The sequence below is a fragment of the Pseudochaenichthys georgianus genome, chromosome 16, assembly GCF_902827115.2.
Source record: "Pseudochaenichthys georgianus chromosome 16, fPseGeo1.2, whole genome shotgun sequence".
Taxonomy (NCBI): domain Eukaryota; kingdom Metazoa; phylum Chordata; class Actinopteri; order Perciformes; family Channichthyidae; genus Pseudochaenichthys; species Pseudochaenichthys georgianus.
The window spans coordinates 42,805,546-42,829,810 of NC_047518.2; the positions used below are offsets into that span (position 1 = coordinate 42,805,546).

Genomic DNA, 24,265 nt, shown 5'->3' on the forward strand with positions numbered 1-24,265 from the left:
AGCTTTACTCGACATTGAGAAATGGCCAATGCATAGCCGATACACAAACACATTTATCTTGATATGGTCACAAGGAATTCACTTTTAGAGAATTTAAAACACATCGTGAAAGAGTTAAAGTTGCAAGACAAAACATGGAGACCACCCACACTGAGAAACACTGATAGTGACCTGTCCATTACAACTTCTTAAAGCATACGCTGCTTTATTCTATTCTCTTTTACTCGGAATGGCACCATAATTCACAAATAAGCATTATGCTATCTTGAGGAAGACTCATCAACTCCATAGTGAAACCATTAACTCATCAAGAACATGTTTAAGTGAATATATCAAGTGAGACGACGGTTGGAATTTCTCATTGACTTCTATGTAACTGTAGACCAGTGTTTCTCAAACTTTTTCATACCAAGGACCACTTAACCAATAAAAAAAACACTCGCGGACCACCCAACTCCACAAATATCCCAAAACACATTTTCTAGAACAGATTATAAATCGCCTGGAAATGGTACAAACAAGTGACAACATGTGTGACGAAGGTGTTGCGCTGGGCTATATCATGCAATAGAAAGTGAAACTTAAGCTTGTTCCATTGCGGAGATATTCCCGCGAGAGTGCGGAAAACTTAAATGTATTTATTTATTTCAAATGTGAAATGTTACCAATATACTCACGGACCACTAGGGGGCGCTCACGGACCACCAGTGGTCCGCGGACCACACTTTGAGAAGCACTGCTATAGACGTTTTGTGTCGCCCCCTGTTGGACGTAGAGATATTGCATGTGTGAAGCAATTCATCATTGGCTTTTTTGTTCAGACCTGGAATTTGCTGCTTGATTGAAACCATATCTCCGGGATCTGAAGGTTTTTCTTTGTAAATTAAAATATTGTGCTAAAAACACCCATTACCTCTGTGTATGGAAAACAAATGCTTACTCAAAACGGAAGTCCAACAAGCGTGTGAGTAGCTTCAGTATTTGTGAATTTCATTCTTAAATCCAAGTTTTCCACTGTTGCCTGTCAGTGTCCAGGCAGATGCTAGGTATAAACACCGAGACAGAGGCGAGTCTTTACTCTCGGATGTTTGCTGCAAACATGTCAGATAAAAGGAGCTGGGGATTTCGGTAGACTTCAAACGCTCGGCACTGGCAAAAACAGAACGGTTCCAGGGGATTTGCGTGGCAACATTTGAAAAAGTCCATTAGCATCCCCTGTCGAAAAGGAGTGACGGCTGGCTTTCTTGCTTGCTTTTACCAAGAATAGAAAATCAATGGTCCCCGTAGTCCTTTAGTTCTTGGATTAGTATGTCAACTGCCTGATGTCAGTATAATACAGTCTGTCTGCATTGTGCCAGGGCGGAGAGAGGGCAAGATGGCATCCAGGATGAGATGTGTCTGTCAGGGAAGGTTGGGACCCTCCTTGCAATCAATGCCACTCAGTCTGTTCCCAGGGGTTTGCCGCTTTAACCTCAGCGCCCACAGAGTTCAGACAAGTGATGGGTTGCCCTGTTGCAGAGGCCTGTCAGACCGCTCTGTCCCCATCGAAGATCCCCAAAGATTAGAGCCTTGTTTAAAGTACTCGAGCTTCAATGGCAGATCTTTAGAGGATTGATGTCAAAGTAAAATCAAGCTGACAGCGAGAGACAACAAAAGTTCTGAAGACCGTTTCAAAGCGGCACTGATATGATGTACGCTCTTAGTTATGAGTGCAAGGACGATAGTGTCTCACTCGAGATACAGCATTCAATAAGTATCGAAATTGTTGGCACCAACCCCTCGCTTTGTGCATGGGTATCAGTCTCTGAGAATAGAAGCAGTGCCTCGAGTCAAACGCACTCTCAGGACTTCTTTCTTTAGACAGAAGGTTGGCCTGACTTCACTCAGAGGGATCTATGTAAGACTGAGACAGTGAGCCGGTCCTCTGATCGATCGGCAGACCGCTGCAGGCATCATCCATCCTCTTCATGTCTATATGCACTGTGCAGAAGAAAAAAAAAAGCCCAGATGAAGAACGATCCGTCATGCCCCGGTGAATAGCTCTTCATTCATCTGCCTCCTGTTAATTATTTAGATTCATCTTCAGAGAGGCCGATATAACCCCTGACCAGTCTGTGCTTCCCGTCACTCAGAAAGCACCTTCTGCGGTTCTTATGGCATTTCAAACGAGCTTTACCTCGGGGGTCGCCTAATCAAACGGATCACTTTAAAATATGCTGGGCAGCCATTGTGCTCACCCGTCTCCTTCATCTCCTCTTCATACATAAAAGTGATTGTTAACTACCCTCTCCTCCTCTCAATCTCTCCGACATCAATAATTCAAACTGTTATTGAGAAACACTACCTGAACCCTGTATTGACAGAAATCCAAGCACTGTCATTCCCTCAAGGGCGTCATAATTGGATACCTCTCGAGGCTGCTGCGAAATGCAGAGCAAGGAGAGTGTTGTTGTCTGTGTTTCCATTTTTACCTTTTTCTATTTCAGTGAGTCTAATCCGACCCGAGGGCCGAAGTCAACCAATGTATCCAGTCGAGATCAACCCCCTGTGGGGATATGTACGAGTGGGTAAGAAAGTGCCCTAACTTTACAGAGGACATTTCAAAATGAATGGCAGCCGTTTCATTGAAGTTAACAAGTGAAAATAAATCTCACGTAAATCTAAGCCCCGTGTAAAAATGAAGACGGCATATATTTTATCGGGTAAAAAACATCAGTATGGAAGTTGTGCAATAAATAATCTCCCCTGATATATCTGTATGCACATCATGGCAACACAACACCTCTAATCTAACGCTGTACACTGTACACCGCTCTGCTAAAACAATAGAGGCTGAAATTGATATAAAAGGATGAAAGAACGGATATAATCTCGCAGGACACACCGTGTTGCTGCCTGGGCCCGTCAGGATTTACATAGATGCTGACCCCCTACAAGGGTAAGAAGAGAGGCCGGATATAGAAGACATTCAACAGACCAGACAGGGTGAAAATATGCTAATGGAAAGCTTTAATATGTAGAGGGCAGGACGATAGGAGAGAGAAAAGGTTACTCTTTCTTGTTGCCAGGAGATTTGCTTTCAAGCTCAACCCAAGCTAGGAGACCGCCGTCACTTTGGCTGAAGCAAAGCAGGAGGTGAACGGCTTTCGTGACGGTGGTTGGTCTCCGTGCATCACCTGAGAATCAAACTCACGGACGAGACTCCAGTTTACAGGTCTACACATGTGTGTGCCTGTAACTTAGCAACCTCATTAATGCTTAAACACACTGTCTAGTTCTTTTCCGGGGGGTTGGCTTGGCTCATTCGGCTGTCAGCGCAGTAAGCAGAACGCACTCAAAATAAACCCTCAGCAACAGAATAAAACGTCCTGCCTCAGCACAACTGAGTCAGCCCGGCCCAGAACGACAACACAAATTAGACTCGTGTTGTGTGAATGCGAACACGGGATCCTGACCTTACAGCTAACCTTGGAGTTGGAAGCTTAACGCGCCTGTGATGCTGCGATCTGCGCCACAGCTTGGTTGCTCGAAGAAAAAGCAATACACAGCGTGGAGTGTGAGCGGGCGTTTGCACTGCAGGTAAGAACGCTGCTCATTAAACGAGACAGCATGGCGGCGAGGACTGCCAATGGAAGAGGGCTCGACCGCAGAAAACAACAACAAAGACATCGCCATCTGGTAAGCAGAACACCGGCCATGAGATTTACATATAATACAAGAGCAGAGGAAGCCCAACGCTTCCTGACAAAGGATTGGAAGACATACGAAGGCAGCCTTGGCTGTTCTCAATCGGAGCCAGTAATTGCCTGCATGGGTGATAAACTGAGTGGACACACGTCTAACGTCTTCCTCGTCATTGTTGAAGGATGCCCCCGTTGAAGACCTCCACTTTGAGGACTCGCCGACGTCTCTTTGTCCGTTCACACGGCAACGGACAAGAAGAGAGTGAGCATTCTCCATTAACACAGAGGCCCTTTGATCTCCATCTCCCCCGTGGTACCAATTAGCTTGCTGTACCGTTTACATTTCAAACTCTTTGCACTTCCTATTTTGAAAGACATCCTGCATGAATTATCAATCTAGCAGAACTGGCTTTATTGCCTCTCTTCGAAGAGCGGGTTTTGAGTGGCACACTTCCAAAGTTTGGCTCATTCAAATAAAGAAGCTCTGCCGGTAGTGGAAGGACACATCACAGTTCCCTTCACTGCAGATGTCCTTTCTTCATGAAGGAAGTCACACGCTTACTCGTGTTATTCTCGACAGGAGACACAGTTTCAAGAGTGCCAAAAGTGATCTCACTATTTAAAATATAAAACACATAAAGGAACAGAAGCGGAGACATTGATCAAAGGAAGATAAATAGCGGAGACGATCCCTTTTTAGTGGAGGCAATCAAACAGCCGTCACCCAGACGATCCATCCCTGTCACTTTACCCCAACAAGATTATCAGCAGCAGGGGGGGGGGGGGGGGGGGCTACTGCGGGAATGTGGAGGCGTGTGGCGCAGTGGGTTGTGCGTTGGGTTCAGGGGAGGTTCAAACCCCACTGCAGTCAGCATGTGGGTGTGTCCCTGAGACGCTTCACTCCAAATTGCTCCTGTGGGGGTTGCCCTCAGTATTGAGTAAGTTAGTCGCTGTGGATAAAAGCGTCTAACAAGTGACGTGTAATGCGAGACAAAAGTACATTGAGGGAATTTCAATCGAACAAGAACAAAAGCAGCGAGCCCTGCTTTTATAAATGAACGATTTTTGCAATCCGAGTGGTCGATGCTGATGAAGGGAAATATAAATCAAGGGTACGAGTGAGGCTTCTCGGCGAGAGTGCCTCACGGAGATAATGGCATCATCATGCCTGTGTGCTTCGCTGTTCCTGGGAAGATTAGACACTTTATCATCGTCTCTGGGACAAGCAGTCTCCGTAGCATGCATACCATTATCAAACCCTTTTTTTATTTTGTATGTGCAAACCTGACATTCAGTCGTGAGCTCCATCACACACCAGAAGTCTTAAGAGCATGAATGAAAAGAGACAGAAGTCTTATCGGGACTGCGCTTCCTTTCAGGGCAGACGAAGGCAGCTGAGCTCACTTTTATTACCGCCGTCTCACACTGATGATATCATCTAAACACATCGTGAACGACCCAGACGCTTTCAAGCTCTGTTCATCTCGTCTTATGGCTCCAACAAGTCCGTCTCTACCAAGAAAAGTCAGCGGCCATGGGCTCCTCTCCCTCCATCAGAGGCTACAAGGTGTCAGGGAACAAGGGAGGAAGGCAGTAGGAGCCCATGGAACAGTGAACAGTGACAGTGGGAAAAACAGTAAAACTAAATGAGAAGGCAGGAGAGTGGAGGGATGTGTGACGGCGTCTCACAGCTCACTGGTCTGGAATCAGCCAGACAATCAATTCCAGCATTCAGACTCGGGCTGACAGGTCCTGCTTCATCGGCACCGAGCGTCACAGGCAGCACCGCATTATCCACTGCGCTTAATGACTTTAATGATCAGTCAAAGACACAAACAAGAAGTATAATCCGGTCCGATTCTAGGCGCCATCATTGGGATTCATTAAGTTCTGAACTCTACTGGTCTCTCTGAAGACTGGTCCAGCAGGTACAACGACAACAAAACTGAACCTAGGTTGTCTTAAAAGGAGGGGATGCAGACAACCATGGTTGAAAATCAAGTCGGATGATACTATTAATGTGTCCTTTGAGCATTTAGACAAACTGACCAAGTTATTTAGACACTAGGGCATCAACACCTGTATTTACAGTTCCCGTGTCGAGTCAATGCAGCAGGACAATGAACGACGGCGACAAATCCAATACATGTTAAGTTATGTGCTGCAAATATTGACCTCTTGTAGTACGGATAGGGCTGCTCGATTACGGCAACAATCATAATCTCAAACACACCTCTTCAGACTGGCTTTTAATCTGTGAATTATGCTGTATTGCTGTTTTAATAACTTTTAAATGTTATTTTATCATGTTTTATCACCACTGTAAAGCGTCTTTGAGCACCTGGAAAAGCGCATTCGAAATGCAATGTATTATTATTATTATTATTATTATCATAATCTCGATTATTTGGGTCAATAATTGAAATCACGATTATTAAAAACGATTATCCATTTACTTTGAAACATCAATTTATTGGAGAAAAACTATTTGAACAGTTTGTTTTTAACAGTTGATTACCCTGAACTTTAAATATAATTCAACTGAAAAACAAATTAAAAAAAAAAAAGTTATTTGAAAAAAAGTAATAATAAAAAGTTAATCGTTTTATTTCGATTACCTTGTTTTCATATTTGTTGCAAGCCACAATAATAATTACAATTAAAATACGAGTAATTGAGCAGCCCTGAGTACGGACATACTGTAGTATTATGAAATAGTTTGAGGACGAGACCATCAAAGCTACAAATCCTACAAGTACTTGTCCAAAAATGAAACCTTTTTAAAGCTGCAAACTTATTGGGAAAGAACCCTCGTTCAGACACTGTGTATAGAAACAGCTGGGTTTCCTGTTTGGCTGTTGGGGTCAGAGTTACAGAAAGAAACCCGTGTCCCGAATTGACAAATCATAAGACCCGGTCGCCGATCCCACAGATCTAATCAGATTCACTCTGAGGCAGAATCAGAGGCGTCAATCACCGTGGTCCATCGTCCTGACAGCACCACTGAAACCAAGCCATTTAGACTCGTGGTCGTTTGTGTTTCTGCACGTGTGTGAGGTGTGTTAAAGCCAGTGTTGGGCAAGTTACTTTTAAAAAGTAACTAGTTATAGTTACTGCTCTCAAAAAAGTAACAAATTACTTTATTAGTTACTAAATTATAAAAGTAACTAGTAACAAGTTACTTTAAAAATAATAATACAAATACAAGTTTTTGTGTTGTTCCGTGGCACCGTAAGAGAAAAGACAACTTCCCACATGTACATGAGTTAGGTGCTTCAGGAGATTGGCATTGCTGTTATTCGATGCTTTCTGTCCTGCACACAGTTTACATTTGACCGTAATATTTTGTGCGTCCTTTATCCCCACAAATTGAAAATAGTGGTTATATCTCCAAGTTGTAAATGCGCTGCTGCTCTCGCTGATACTTGCATCTGCCATAGTGTGTGTGTGTGTGTGCTGGTGGTGGGCGTTGCCGTGTATGTGTGTGTGTTAGCAAGTTTGTGTGTCTGTGTATTTTCCCCATAAGGCAAGACCCGCCCAACTCTGTCTCTGATTGGCTTACCCTGACATGTTACCCCGCGTTAACCAATCATCACTCCTCTCTGGTCACTTTCACTTTTCCATGGTACTGTGAGAGGACATCGCTGTGTTCGCCTGTAAACTACATCCGCAGGGAGATTCGGTTCAGTTCCATCACATAATCTAACGCAGTAACGCACCCATTTAAATGTCAGTAACTATAACGGCGTTACTGAATGGGAATAGGTAACTAGTAACGCTATTAGTTACCGCACACGGTAGTTGCGTGACAGCAACGCGTTAGTCCCAACACTGGTTACAGCACAGCCAGGAGCGGACTGTAGATAATGTAGCCTTTCCAGCAGTTAAGGACGATAAGCTCTTATCTCCGTCTAAATCCCCAACAGTCATTAGAGGCGGTGAGCTTGCATACAGTCTGTCTAATTAGCATTTAAACAATCCTTCCCTCCTTCATAAACATCAGAGGATAATAGAGGCACTGCAGTTAGGACGTCGTTACTTCTGAATTGACGTGAGCAGCTTTTGTGATTAGAGTTTATAAAAAGGCAATATAAGAATCTTGCCTTAAATGGTAATTTCATATCATCGAACATGAGCAATATGCTTCTTAATAGCTGCTGCCAGTTGTCTAATCGCTTGAAAGCCAACGACAGACAGTATCTTGAGTCCTTGTTCAAAGCGTCGCGTCACCCAACGAATAAAAAAACCATAGCGCACTAGATCAAAGCGGCGCATGTAGCGTTCATCAGTCGACTCCCTCGCCATTCAAAGTGTTTCACTCGTCAGCAGTCCAGGTTTCACAGAGACACGAGTGAAGCCGACACAAAGAGAATAGAAGAAGTTGCGAGAAGACCAACTCACACTGGGAGGGCTGCGGGAGAAGAGACGAGAAGGACGGGAAGAAATAAGACGGGAGAACAACAACAGCTCTCTTTCGCTATAAGACACACCGCGGACTCAGAGTCTATCCGCCCCCCCCCCCCCTCTTCATCCTTCCTGTGGCTTTGACCAGCTACAGGAATACTAGGAAAGTGAGGGTACACGCAGGACCATCGATAACAGGGCCCGATACTGAGCATGGGTGGTGGTGGTGTCATTAAGTGTGAGTACGTGATAAATGCACTCTGCTTGTCGGATTTGAGATTCTCATTAGTCTGTGTTCAGGAGGAGACCCGGGGCCATTACTCTTGTGCTGCCTTGACAAGAGGCTGAATGTGTCTGTGTATAAGAGCAAGGGAAACAGAGTGTGTGTGCGTGTGCGCGCGCGTGTGTGTGCGTGTGTGTGTACATTAAGGCATTGAGATGAATTATCGTGGCCTCTGGCAGACATTGTCAAAGGTCTTCACTCCTAACGCCACCGCTGGTTGTACTGATTGTACTCGCAGTCTGAATGTATGCAGTGTTTCTGCCTGGGAAAAAGCAATTTCACAACTGCTTTGAGAGGTTATGTGATGTGCTGGTTGGAAGACTTTGCCGTCTTTGTGCATCTGATGTGTGTCCCGAATGTATGCTGAATATAGCGCTGAATCATTTCAAATTGATTTACAAATCTACTGAGTAGATATCAGTCCATTTTCATATTGTCATATCAGTATGTAGTGTCTCTACTTTAAAGAGTCCTCTCCTGCTGATGTTCAGGTGTATATCAGTATGTAGTGTCTCTACTTTAAAGAGTCCTCTCCTGCTGATGTTCAGGTGTATATCAGTAAGTAGTGTCTCTACTTTAAAGAGTCCTCTCCTGCTGATGTTCAGGTGTATATCAGTATGTAGTGTCTCTACTTTAAAGAGTCCTCTCCTGCTGATGTTCAGGTGTATATCAGTATGTAGTGTCTCTACTGTGACATGTCTCCATGCTTTAATGTTCGATAAGCTCTTTGTTTGTCTCATACTGCAGCACCTCTTTTCACCCTCTGTCTGAAACCAGAGCCCAGTCTGCTCTGATTGGTTAGCTGGCCGACTCTGTTGCGATTAATCAACCGCTGAGAGATGTGCCGCCTCTTAGCCTATCACATACAAAAAGCATAATAGGGCCTCTTTAAGCTGTGTGTTTTTAAGCGATGATCAAAGTGTCCTATATCAAAGTAACTAGTACTTCCTTCCTTAGTAGCAACCTTTACCGAATTGACAGTCACACCACAACAACCCTCTATGCCAACTTCTTATGTTTATAGCTATTCTTTTTGCACCGTTCTCCACTGAACTGTGGCATCCAAAAGGTGAGTGACACACACGGGAAAAACACAAGGACAAGCTGTGCCACATGAGCGTGGAAACAGATTTGTTTTTTAAGCTGCCCTTTGCTGTGACTGACACAACGGAGGCATGGTATCTTTAAACGTGTGATAGCAAGAGGATGCAGGTAGCCAGGACACATATTCCTTTATCCTCTGGCACTGTGTGACTGTATGTCCTGTCAAATTGTTCAAACAGTTCCTTTCATCAGGGGAGGAAGGAGGAGGTAGTCTGTAGTCTGTCGCAGTAACAGTCGTCTGGACGTCTGGACCAGTCAATAGTCGGAGATGAGTATCCGTCTCCTGTTACTGAACCTCTGTCAGACAGCCATGTGCTGCTGGGGCTTATCATGGAACAACACCGGAAACGTGATGCCACGCACAGAGGTGGCAGGTAGTGGAGTACAAATACTTTGTTACTGTACTTAAGTACATTTTTCTGGTATCAGTACTTTACTACTTATTTTTCTGACGACTTTTTAAATTGTACTTCTTACATGTTGAACCTAAATACCTGTACTTTCTACTTCTCTCATGTTGAACTCAAATACCTGTACTTTCTACTTCTCACATGTTGAACTCAAATACCTGTACTTTCTACTTCTTACATGTTGAACTCAAATACCTGTACTTTCTAGTTCTCTCATGTTGAACTCAAATACCTGTACTTTCTACTTCTTACATGTTGAACTCAAATACCTGTACTTTCTACTTCTTACATGTTGAACACAAATACCTGTACTTTCTACTTCTTACATGTTGAACTCAAATACCTGTACTTTCTACTTCTTACATGTTGAACTCAAATACCTGTACTTTCTACTTCTTACATGTTGAACTCAAATACCTGTACTTTCTACTTCTTACATGTTGAACTCAAATACCTGTACTTTCTACTTCTTACATGTTGAACACAAATACCTGTACTTTCTACTTCTTACATGTTGAACTCAAATACCTGTACTTTCTACTTCTTACATGTTGAACTCAAATACCTGTACTTTCTACTTCTTACATGTTGAACTCAAATACCTGTACTTTCTACTTCTTACATGTTGAACTCAAATACCTGTACTTTCTACTTCTCTCATGTTGAACTCAAATACCTGTACTTTCTACTTCTTACATGTTGAACTCAAATACCTGTACTTTCTACTTCTTACATGTTGAACACAAATACCTGTACTTTCTACTTCTTACATGTTGAACTCAAATACCTGTACTTTCTACTTCTCTCATGTTGAACTCAAATACCTGTACTTTCTACTTCTTACATGTTGAACTCAAATACCTGTACTTTCTACTTCTTACATGTTGAACCCAAATACCTGTACTTTCTACTTCTTACATGTTGAACTCAAATACCTGTACTTTCTACTTCTTACATGTTGAACACAAATACCTGTACTTTCTACTTCTCTCATTTCCCAAACAGCTGGTTCCTTTAGTCTGAATGTGTGTTGGTGCGTGATCATTATTCTTTAGAGTCACTGCGTGCCTATTGGTTGGAACACGATCCGTGTATCCATCACTTCCTGGTCTTCTCTAAAGAAGAGGGACCAATGGAAACGTTGTCATGTTGCCGTTGTTCAGCATGGAAACATTAATTAGCTAACAATGACATTATTGTTCTATTGATATAAAGGGAGGTCAGGTACTCTTTAAAGCAGCTGCTAGCTATGGGTACTTTTTACTTCAGTACATTTCAAAGCCTCTTTACTTTGACTTGAGTAAAGAAGTTTAGTAGGTACTTCTACTTTCACCAGAGTATTTTTAAACACGAGTATCTGTACTTCTACTTGAGTAAAGGACGTGTAACTTTTACCATTACTTTGCTCTGTCGCTGGTGACGGGGGTTTGTCAAAGTATTCCTGAGTGCATCAGCCACCTGGCCTTATTTGCTCACCGCACGGATGAACGTTCATCCCTCTTGAGAAATGCTTCGCCACAATGACCTTGACGCTCAATTGATGCATATTTTTCATTTAGTTGGAGCCTCTGCGGAGCGGGCACCGTGTTGTCGGGTACTGATGAACCACTGCGAGGGGCGATGAAGAATGATCCTCTTTCAATAATTGACAGCATACTCGCCTCAAAACGAGCGGCTACTGTATACAATGGAGCAATATAAAAATCACACAGAAAGTCGAGGAAGCAGCTCCAAGTTTTCAGGCAGTTCTGCATATATTGACATGGCAGAATAATAAGTAGGAAGGTAAACAGAGAGGTGGGTAGTCGGAAAGACAGTGTGGAGTGTAGGGAAGTCTCTGGTGTATGTACAAGACTCCTACAATTGCACATTTCCTGCACAAATCTGCAACAACTAATTTGAACAAAAACAAAAAGAAACAGTTTTGCATCCAGAGGGACAGCGATGGGGTGTGCAGGTTATGGAAAAGGAATACATTACCATTATTTCTGCCTACACGTATTCACTCACGCCGTCTTCCTACAGCACCTCGGCTTGTTCAGTTTGCTTTGATGTAAGCCGTGATTATCTGCAGTAGAGTTGAACACTATGTCTCGACGCTTCATGAAGGAACACTGGTTGCATCTGGAGAACATCGATGTGTTGGTGGCGCTGCAATCTGATCTTAAAAGCGATTTAGCAATAGTTTGTCTAAAAGCAAGCAAAGATCTTAATAACTTGTTAGATTTGGGATGCGCAGTATGCCGCACCATGTATGACACTTATCATTTTAATGTCTGCTTAAGTGTTTGACACCAACGACCCGTAAACACATGCTCTTTTTAATACACTGTTAACCTTGGTGAGCATTTAATAAATTGTGGTTTTTTATGGCCTGTAGCTTGTGGCCTGGCTGCCGTCCAAATTCAAAACTAATGGCTGCATTGCAGAAGAGATCAATAATCCCCTGAAAGAAACTGGGAAGCTTCTGAAAAAAAAAATGGGTCTTTAAACATACATATAAATCCAAGATGGCGCACGTACGAATATGGCTGACCTCGATTCTAAAATGATATTTAAGATGTGTTTTTGCTTTTTCTCAAACACATTCTCTCTGTGCAGAAATCAAGAGGCGACTGCGTGTCTCCAGCAGTAATGAGGATATGTTGAGCACCTCATGGCGGTGTTATGACAACATCGTGAATCTATCCTTAAAACACTGAAGAGCTTCTTTAAAACCCACTGGCTCTCACAGCACGAGGCGTTTCTCTGGAAGAGCAATGTTATTTCATTCCCCTGCCTCTGTGTCAGTGAGTTGAAATTGCAGATGTCTTCTCTCAGTGCTTAAGCCCTTTGGCCATATGCTCATGCCGCACAGACCACGACACAAAGGGGTTTTTAATCAGCCTTCTCGATGACGGAGCACATTCCGTCATTAACAACTCCAGGCTTTGAGCCTTGCTTCGGCTCTCGCCTCACCGTCTGTTGGTTGCAGCGAGGCTCAAATTGCGACGGCGCTTTTCAAAATAACTTTGAACGTTTTGATCACATCTTTGAGGATTTCTGATCCACCGGCCTTAAGACCCTCTTCTTTCGGCAGGCCTTCGAATAAACTTTGAGCACGGTACACCTGGAGTACTGCCATTTTTATCGCTATCTCCGACTTTTATTTTTGTACTCTATTTTATATTTTATTTTTTGATTTCTTATTATTACAATTATTTGTCTTTTATTATCTCAAAGCGTATCAGTATCCCTTGTTGTGAAGCACTTCGAGATTTGTCTTGGCAGATGAGAAGCGCTATATAAATTAAATATATTATTATTATTATCCATGTGAGCCGGCTGGAATCTGATGGTGTCCAAATACACATGTGTCTGTCTGGGTGAAGATTGCATTTCTGTCACACAATGGCGTCTGATTCGGAAAGATCGTCCTCTTGCGTCGCTCTCAAATGGCTTCTGAATAAACCCAACTGTAGGCAAACAATGGTGAAACACTTAAGTGCTGCTATGGAAATAGTTCGAACTCATGTGCACTATGCCCATCATCTTTTTTTATATATGTGACCTGCTCCATCGAAATCAGTCGCATTGACCTGAAGACGCATTTTGAGCTGTATACACCGTTGGAAAGAGGAGATTCCTAGCTTTCTAATGATATCAGGATTGTTGTTGTGCTCCAAATGTTAAGCGAAATATGTCCCATTATATAATGACCTTCACCGAGTCATCACTTTGAGAAGAAGGCCTTCAAAGTTTCCTCTTCTCTGGAATCCATCGATCTGATTGGTTATCAGCAAATGATCAAAATACTACGGAGGGAAGATATTTTCGTTTGGATTGCTGGTCTGTGGGAAGCTTGCGAGTGTGTGTGTGTGTGGGTGTTTGTGTAATTGTGTGTGTGTTGTGTTTGTTTCCCGGGGGAAACCCTCAGGAGAAACACCGGCTGTTGTTGTGCCTGCTGTGACGTGAAGTTACTCCGTTCTCCGCTTGTAATTATGCCGAAGCTTCAAAGCTGTATTTATCATCTGAATTTGCCGAAACAAGTTTAATGTTCTGAGAGACTTTGTTTATTTGAAACCAGATGAAAACAAACTGGACCCTGCCGTGTTATGTATGATTACTCTACACTTACATTCATAATTTCAGCCGGGGGGGGGGGCGGCGCTGCGGAAGAGCAGGGTGGAGAGTGAGAGCTGTCTTCTTCTCTTTACAAGCTTCAAACATGTATTTATCGTGTGCTTTTGGAAATAAAGGTTTCATATTCTGAAAGCCAAGACTTTGTTTATTTAAAATCAAACGACACCCAAACCCTGAAACAATAGTTTTTTACGCAAATCCACGTTTATTTTTAAATGAGCCTTGGCGACTTCCGACTGATTTCGATAGAGCGAAGTCACATACATCCTACTCGAAGTAAACGGTTATTATTGTCATTATTGAGTGTTCTTGTATTCGAACGTGTTATTTTCGACCTCGGGACTGTGGGAAACAGTACTTCGATCTTCCGGTGTGCACAAACATATTTTGAGGTTGACAATAAAGTTGACTTTGAATTTTGACTCGACTAAGTAACTGAACTGGTTACCTGTAACTACACCGGCAGCAAACAGGAATACCACCATTTCCCTTTGGCAAGCGCGTGTGGAGAAACGGTGTCAAGCCGACGAGTGCAAACAGCCACACGCTAGAAGATAAAAGATCCGTCCCATCTCAAGCTCCTGGAGCTCAGCCAACAGTCCCATGTGACTGCATCGGAGGCTCTGAGGGTGAAACCGACAACTTTAATGGGTACATATTTGAACTTTGTAAAAAATTGAATTAATTTGCCCTCACAGTAAACAGTATTCAACAGCACAGAACATTATCATAAATTAAGCCTGCTAAAATAAGATCCGCTGTTCTGTGACCTTTCCGTGTTGTTCCAGACATAAAAAAGGTATTAAACGGTTGAACCTTTGCTAATTTGAAATTGTAATTATAAACAGCCTGGAGTTTGTTTTGGAGGGCTTGCTGACTTTCACCTCGACCTGCAGCGATACCACTCGCATTATTCAAATTGGCTAAACGTTTCAAACCGGCACTGCCTCAGAGTGTTGAGCTTAGAGTAAAGCTCACGTCCACAGCACCTGAACTGCTCCTGGTCCAGATGTGCACGCTGAGCGGCGTGTGCTCGGGTTGCTGCCATGTCTGCTGACAGTGTCGAAGCCGTTATGAGCTCTAAAAGTGGATTTCTCTCGTTACATGGAAATATCTCATTAAACGCGGCCGCAGATCGTTTCTTTGACTCCATGCTGTGGGAGCTTTTTGTTTCCCCATGAACATACGGCAAACACTAGTCCTGGTTATGGGGAGCGTAGGCGCAGAATGCAAGGTCTATTTGTTTTCTTATTTGTTCATGTGGTATGTCGTTTGTTTTTGGGGCGACGGTGGCTGTGGGGGAGTGCGGTCGTGGGCTCGATCCCAGCCCGTGCAGCCAACATGTCGATGTATCTTTGGGGAAGATACTTAACCCTGAGTTGCTCCCGATGGCGATGTGTGAGGTCCGACAGCGAGGCACACTGCTCTGTGTGAAAGGGTGAATGAATAAAGCGCTTTGAGGGGTCTTAAAAAGACTGGATAAAGCGCTGTATAAGTAAAGTCCATCTACCATGTGTGGGTGGAGTTAGTAACCTGGCTCACGTGGGTTTCACATGGACAGAGAGGGGGTGAAATGTTCTGCTGCCCGTGATTTATCCTTACCAATGTCCCACCACACTCGCACCATTACTGCTTATTTATTGTATTTCCAAATGCTTGAGTTGTGTAGTGAGTGTCCACGTGAAGGCAAGCAGTGGCGTGGCTTTGTGTGAGAGTGCTGTCTTCCAGTATTTAGCCTGTTGCCGCTCCTTCTGGAAAGCACACGGCCGTAACGTTATGCTCTTAGAAAAGGACTTCTCTGGAGCTTATTTATTTAAACTCGGCTGCAGATTTGTTTTTGCACTCCATGTCCCGGGAGCTTTTTGCTTCTCTACGAATGTGGCGAATGCAAACACTATGGCGGTGGGTGTGTGGGGAGGGAGGCCTGCAGATTGTTTGTGCTGACAGTGAAAGAGCTGTTATCCCAAACGGAGGGCTGCTCTCTCCTCGGAGCTTGCCGCCTGTGTTCACGGACACGCGAGTGCATGCGTGTGTGTTGGTGTACCGACCTGGCGTCTGTCCAGCAGCTCAGACTGTCTAATAGCGTGTGGACATCTCATAAAACATTGCATGCTGGGGGAGGTTTCACAATGTTTTCGCTTAGATGGCGAGTTTGAATTGCTCCGGGATGTTGCATCACTTCAGCTTTCCCATGTGAGCATAGTTATCCGATGTTAACATGCGAGTCAGCAGAAAGCTTCTTCCAAGTCCAAATATTCGTCTGACAGGCGTGTTTCAGTCGATATGCTTCTCTTCGGATCACTGTTGAACACCAGCGAACCGCCGATCAATCACTAAATAATTACGTTCACAGCGAGAGGAAGGTCCTCGAAGGCCTTCAACTATATGAGAAATGTGCTTTTCTGTTTTCTCAGTGTTCTCCATGCTGCTCTGCGTTCTTCTCCGAGGTAGCATCAGGACTCCCACACAGATGACTGCGCAGATGCCTGAGAGGAAAGCAGGGAATACATCACATCTGCGGATCGATACCACTCCTCGGGGCTCGCAGGTTCACTGAATATTGAGCGACCGTGGGAACGTTATCTCGTCACGTTCCAGGTAAGGAGAGCTACAGCCAGCAGTTATCCCATCGCCCCGCCCACTGAGGGAAGGCAGGGTGTAGTGGGAAGAGAATCTGAAGCATTTACTCCATTTCAAATCTTGTATTTTTATAATTAACTCCATTCGGGAGACTGGTGTCCTTGCTCTGTGAAGGAGTCGTTGCGACAGACAGAAGCAATCGTGCCTCAGTGTTCACACATATACCAATTACTCAAAGCTGATGGTCATTTCAATGTTGATTTTTCACACACCACATGAAGTGACGGGTGACATTAAGACAGGCTACCAAATGTTTCGTTACATTTAAAAAGAACGAGGCCTTATTGTGCTTTGTTTTCCATTTCCTGTAGCGTGTTATTTAGGTTTGTGTGAATGCTCTGTAAAGTCTACTACTTAGTATTTTCATTCATCTAAAAATGTGATATTCCTCAACCAAATTAGATCTCATATATAGAGTGGGCAGGAGACAACATCCAGGTCTGAAGGAGATGACTTATTTGTAAGAATATGCAGCTGCATGCGTTGACTTACTTGGCTAAAAACACTTTTCCAAATGGGTGTGTGAGGACACTTCAAACTGATATCACCTGAACATCCACCCTCTCAAGTGTTCTGTTTTCCTGCAATAGGACAAGTCATCCCGACCTGTGAATATCTTCAGGGGGAAGAGAAGCAACATTATAAAGTAACACTCTGTTTGTATGCCCTTAGCTAAAGTGTGTCACCTCCCGCGAGCCGAGAGGCTGTTCTCCGCTTCAGCCCCGCATGATTTAAGCTAAGATGGGAGTATTTTTAAAATCCCTTCCCAGCGCCGCTTTGAAGAAAGAGAAAAACACTCAATTGGGGAACATTTCCACATGCCTGGGAAACAGCCTAATGAGCGAACGCCAGTCCTGTCTGACAAACTGTGATCTTACCAGAAGCCATGTTGCAATATCACAACACCCGTGGGGGAATGTAGCCGAGCTGGAGCAGAGTCTCCAGGGTAAACATCGTTAAGACAGCGGCTCTGTAAATAGAACCGCCTGCCAACGTGTACAGTGCATCAGTGATGGTATGCGTCTCTGCGGTAGGGGGCGTGTCGTGGCTCCCAGAGTCTGAGCTCTGCGTCTCTGTCAAAGTCCCTCAGCGTCCCCCTCCTCTCCGGGTGGAGAGACCGTGACAGTTAGCAAGCGCCTCGGCTGCACACATCACTGATACTAACGGGGACGGAAGGCTGGTGTAGGGTGGCAGAGCTCGTGTGTGTGTGTGTGTGTGTGTGTGTGTGTGTGTGTGTGTGTGTGTGTACATATGGGGTAACCAGAGTCAGGATTACACGAGTGTGGTTGCTCTGCGGCACGGAGATCAATGCAAGTCGCTGCGGCAAATGGCATGACAACCAGTCTCCTCCCCGTCGCCATCTGCCGCCTCTGTGCCAATTTGTCTCGGCACATCCGAGTGTGTCCGTGCCCTCGTTTAACATTGAGCAAGAGCACGAGACGAGGAGGAAGGAAAAGGAAAGAAAGGAGCGAATAAGGGCCACTGACAAAGAAAGGAGCCCTCGGGGTGAACAGGGAGAGAGGTCAACTGGAGTTCATCAGAGGGCAAAGACGAGGAATGTCCTCGGGGGGGCATCTCAGCGAGCTCAGGGACAACACACACCCGCATCGTCCTGGATTTTAAAACTAGGACCGACGCCTCTCCTCTCCTCGCCAATGTTTTTCACCCGAACACAGACATTCCAAAGATGAATCTAAAAGCATGACGTAAACAAACAGACGGCCGATTCTCTCAGCACGGTACTGACTTTCTCCCTGCTTTGGTAGCGACGAAAAACAGGTGCCAAAGCGAGGTTCCTGCCGACAGGTGGTGCGGAGTGGAACAGAGTTAATGTGCAATAAAAAACCTGAATAGCAATCTGAACTAAACTGCTAGGTGACTGCGGGGTTCAGAGTTTAATTCAGCGCATTTACTTTAAGTTGTGCAAATTGAAACCGGGCCCGGGTTAACCGAGAGCATCCCGTTGTTTTGGTCTGGCATACAGAGAACCGTTTTGTCTCTCAACTAAAGCATGTGGGCCGTGAACAAATGTCCATGCATGTGAGATATGTAGCAAACTGTGCTTCACTTATGGTGGGAAGGACACACTGCCTGCATTGTCAAGTGAGTGGGTGACAAGATACGAGCGCAATGCCACTCACTCCCTTTCTGCCTCCGTCTCCCTAGCATTTTCTGGCACGATAATACCTCCATTCATCTCGCCGGTCTGATCACGTTTCACGCCTGTGCGACCGCATTGACTGCCGTTCTGTCCCAGTTCACCCCCTTTGATATGTCTTTGTGTCGTCAATAACGACAGGCAGAAAATGGCCGTCCACATCGGGGCCCCTCATGCCACCTCGATGCCAGCAATCCAGTGCAATACCTCGTTCATGTATACTCCGCCGCCCTTCCTAATCATCGCGTATTGTTTCCCCGCTGTCAGCAGTGGGCTTCTATTCATTTTGACTGACGCACAATTCTCCACAATGGCCTCGTGTTGCCAAAAAGAGAGATCGCGGCACAATGGTAGCGCTTTGAAAAAGGGACATGCATAAAGAGCTGGCCCGGAGTTCGCTCTGTCAAATGGCTGCAAATAAGAGCTCAGCGAGGTACCGGAAAACAACACTGTTGCATAACGTAAGGCTACGTGTCGGTTTGTCCAGCTGGGTGTGTGAGGCGGATTGAAAGCTCTCTTTGTGCCACTTTGGAAAAACACTTAAAATCATGACCCGCACTACAGTAGCTTACACAACCAGGTATGGGTGGAAGGCTATTACCAGACTTCTCTCTCCATTTCTGTGGCACTCGGAGCCGCTTGAATTTATAGCACACACACATTACGTCCGACGACCCGCAGTATCGTTTGCTTTTCCTGGGACATTCATCGAGTGTCTTTGGTGGACCGACACTGTTGGGAGTATTTCAAGAGACTTTACTGATCAGCAAGTCCAGTTCTCAAAAACCATTACGCTCGATGAGACAAAGGTCTTTGTCGATAACAATGTCAGAAAAGTATGAAAACTTACTAAAACTTTCATAAAAGCCACGGGCGAAATATTCAAACTGTTGTTTCATCCAAACAAAAGTCCAAAATGAAGAGATTCACATTACAGAGGAATTCAAAATGGCTGCTGATTAAAGTGTGAAAGATCATTTCAGAAAAGTACACATATGACTCGACTCCACCTTCAAAAAAACACTCGATTTAAATATCCTGAATTAGGATATAATATAATCACGATTAAATAAACGACCCGCAGTATCGTTTGCTTTTCCTGGGACATTCATCGAGTGTCTTTGGTGGACCAACACCGTTGTAAGTATTTCAAGAGACTTTACTGATCAACAAGTCCAGTCTGTTTTGTTCTAGAAACAAACGGTCAACGCAGAACATAGAGGACATTGTGATATTTATGACGCTGCAAAATGAGAAAACAGGAATCATGATTGCACTTACAGAAAGGTTTCGTTACGTCCAATGCTCCTTCCACTCCTCTCAGGATTGGGTCTGTATCCTTGTAGGGGTCTTGGAGGCGGGGTTTAAAGGTGGCGTGCCAGGGGTTGAAACCCCCTTTGAGATTCTCCCTCTAAATATGTTCAGTCTTCAACGCACTTCCTGTGAGAGCAAACAGAAACACACATGAGAATGAGCAACAGCTGCACTGCAAACACACCGGCTGAGAAACATCAGCGGTTTGTCTCTTTGGCTTTTACGGGCCGATGACCCTCCGAACCCGGAGAGGGGCTCCGACTTCTCGCAGTGCAATCTCCTCAGTTACTCTGCTGTCATAACATCACGGCTAACACCAGCAGAGAGGCCATGCGCAGAGCCAGCTGTGGTTCCTGGAAGATGCTGAATGTTTTAAAAAGGAGAACATGCACTGGAGAACTACTTTGGAGTAATATGGACTAGGGGTGTATCGGTTCACGGAAGTCACGGTTCGGTTCGTACCTCGGTTTGGGGGTCACGGTTCGGTTCAACAAGAAAAAGCAAAAAAAAAGTCCCAAATGCATAATTCCAGGTTTGTTGTTATTTATTTTGAACAGTAGTGCAAGTTTCAGTTTAAAAATAAAGAACTGACATTTTGAATAATTAACTGTATTAAACAGTTAAAAACAAACCACACACACTCAGATGGCCATAGTATCTGTAATGGCTGATGTCAAACAAAAAGGTTTCATCAAGCTGTAAAACTAAAAAGAATGTCTTGAAAATATTACATCATAAATAATAAGAAAGTGTTTCCAGAGCGCAAAGTCGTTGAAAAACATATGCCAAAAGCTTCCGTTTTTGGTCTCTCGGCTTTCATGTCTCTTGGCTTCTTAAAAACAGCGGGGATCAGCTGTTGAACAGCTGTTGTCTTTCGCCGGGCTCCGGTGATTGGCACATCTGGTTGATGCCTTCTGATGTGATTTAGCATATTTGGCATGTGTTACCATTAGCATACCGCACCGCTGTCTAACAACGCCGACACACCGTCCTCTTCCGATCCACTACTCGCACACTTCATCGTTATTGTAGTCCACAGGGAACCCGAAATGTTCCCACACAGCTGATTTAAAAGAAGCAGGTGGGTTCTAGCTCCTGTGTGTTATCTGAAATCGCCATACTAACTTTTCTTCTTCTTGTATTTAGTTCGTTTTGTTGTTGTGTTTCTTCTTGTTCTTCATTTGTTGTTTAAGGGCGGCTGGCAAACAGCTTTTAGGCGCAATACCGCCCCCTGGAGTATATAGTGTAGTGGATACTGCCCTGAATTACTTTTTTCCCACTCGTAAAAAAAAAGGCGTATTCGCCGTGTGACTGCATGTGCCGAACCGTGACGGTACGGGACGAATACGGATACCGTTACACCCCTAATATGTACATACAGTATATCCATGTTCTGTTGATGCTCATATTCACAAACATGATATCAGTGTGTGTGTCCAAGTCTAGTTACTGTATACTGGAAACAAAAAGGCAAGTCACGAGTTCAGGATGATTGTGTCCAAACCTCCAGCCACACTCTGTTTTCATAACTGACAACGTGGAATAAATAGTGTGAAGAGCATCAGGACTCGTGTTCCTCAGGATCACGTCTGCTGCTCGGAAAAGCAATTGCTCCGAAAAGGAAAAGCATGAAAACCAGATCGGTGGAGAGGTGTGAGTGACAGGTGATCACACTGAAACGCCGCCACTGGACTTCTTTGTTTACTTCCGTGACATTATGACATCACTTTGTAAAACTCGCACTTCTATCGGCTAGCGCTCCGACACATTGTACGTGATCGGCTAAGGGGCGGGACATCTCATAGCGGTTGACCAATCACTACAGAGCCGGCCAGCTAACCAATCGGAGCAGACTGGGCTCTGGTTTCAGACAGAGGGTGAAAAGAGGTAGAAAAATAAAGATATTTTTGAACATTAAAGCTTGGAGACATGTCACAGTAGAGGCAGGGAAACAAATATGAACTTTGCTTTCTTGAGCTCAACACACACACACACACACACACACACACACACACACACACACACACACACACACACACACACACACACACACTCACACCACGCACACACACACACACACACACACACACACACACACACACACACACACACACACACACACACACACACGACGACTAACGAACTGAAAGTATTCCATGGATTTTCTGTAACCGAGCGTACCTCCTACACAGAAAGTTTCACCTACACACTGACACCCACATGGTACACACATGAGGAAGGGGTTTGGGATGGAGGTGGTGACCGCAGAGTGATTACTCATGTTGTTATCCCTGGATGAAGCGCGTCCAGCTCACTGACTCTGAGCTGCATTGCTTTCCCAATCCCTCCTGAAAGAGGCGGCTGACTGCAGCTGCTGTGAGCTCAACACGTCGACTCCCATCGAGGCTTCTTACAGCCACCGAAGGCCTGTAAATACTTAACAACCCGGCATCCCGCACATCAAGCAGCGCTGTGACCGCCTTGGCCCGCTCGCTGATGGTGACTTAACCTGGGCGTTGTAAAGATGGCCGGGCTAAAGTCAGAAAGAGGGCGGGCTAGTGGAAAGGTAATGGACGCCGTAACTAATGACAGCAGGTCTGAGTCATGGGAAGTGGCCACACACACCATGTATACATCACTGCAGGGGACATTACATTGACTTACATGCATTTCCTGGAGACTTATCCTAACCTAAACCAACACATGCCTTACCCTAATCCTTACCCTAACCAAGTCTTCACCCTAAAATGAATGATTGCCCTTATGGGGACCTCCAATTTGTCCCCATAAGGGAGGCGAGTCCCCACACGTGACTGTGTAGACAGATTTAGGTTCCCACAATGATGGTAATGCTAGGACACACACACACACACCACTGTGGACAGGCCACAGCTGTTTCTCCTGTCACAAATCATCACCATCCCTTCGAGCTGGGAGTTCAGACACAAGTCAATATCACACTCTTAATAAAAAGGCCTTTAATACCAACAGACAGTAGAGATGGGAGACGAATGAAGCAACAACTAAAAATAAGGATGCACTGCTCCTTGCAATAGATCCTGAAGTCTCTGCACTTTGATTAAAGGATGATATTGTTGCCCCACAATCTCTATATTAAGGTATGATATGTGTTGCACTGTGAAGGTTGCATCATAGCATTCCCATTACCTTCCTGCTGATCAAAGCTGTCAAATTAACAATTCCCTTATATTGAAGCGCATTGTTGTGTTTTACATTAATTTAAAGTCTTTCTTTGCCATCGGTCGGCTGCATCCAACAATTATGTTCAGTATCCATTCATCTGCAGCTTATTTACGCTCGATTAGACACAAAGGTCTTGTTTCATGTCTATAACAATGTCAGAAGATTATGGAAACACTAACACTTTCATAAAGCCACGGGCGAAATATTGAAACTGTTGTTTTATCCAAACAAAAGTCCAAAATGAAGAGATTCACATTACAGATGAATTCCAAATGGCTGCCGATTAAAGTGTGAAAGATCATTTACGAAAAGCACATGGGAGAAATGCAAAACATATGACTCGACTCCACCTTCAAAAAAACATCTTGGATTTAAATTAGCTTGAAATCCTGAATTAGGACATAATATAATCACATCACGATTAGATTACACTGAAAGTAAATATTAAATCACAGCCCAGCCCCGAGTGCCAAAGCTCTAACAGCGAACCCTCAAACATAACATGCTGATAGGATAACCAACATGATCACCAGCCGCTGGCACGGAGGCGAGCCGAGTCAGAGTCGGTTGAAGAGGACACGGGAAGGCGCTCGGGAAGTTCACAGTTAAGCTTGAAACAAAGAGCCGTTTTGTTCCGGTGTGTTCCCGCACGGAGCAGGTTCCAGTATCGATTTGAGCGAGTGGCATCAGCTGGTGGGACTGCTCTCCGGCTGCTGCCGCCGTTAGACCCGGTGATCACGCAACACATGGGAGATGAAGGGTAATGTTGCAGTGATTGTTTCATTGCCACACAGCGATCATTGCGCCCCGGCATTAGCGGCGTCCTATAATTTCTAATCTCATTTCCTGGAAACAGCCCCGCAGAGAGGCCGCCCTTTATTCTGCCATAATAGTTTGGAGGTGAGCCCCATTAACCAAATGAGCTTTTGTCAGAGCACAACAT

General features: G+C 44.5%; 1 protein-coding gene across 1 annotated transcript in view; it reads right to left on the reverse strand.

Annotated features, from left to right (window-relative positions):
- sema6cb (semaphorin 6Cb) overlaps window positions 1-24,265 on the reverse strand; it is a 206,640-nt gene that overhangs the window by 114,173 nt on the left and 68,202 nt on the right. Inside the window, 1 exon segment of the mRNA XM_034102346.2 lies at window positions 20,086-20,244. The gene's annotated coding sequence lies outside the window, so the exon portion shown is untranslated.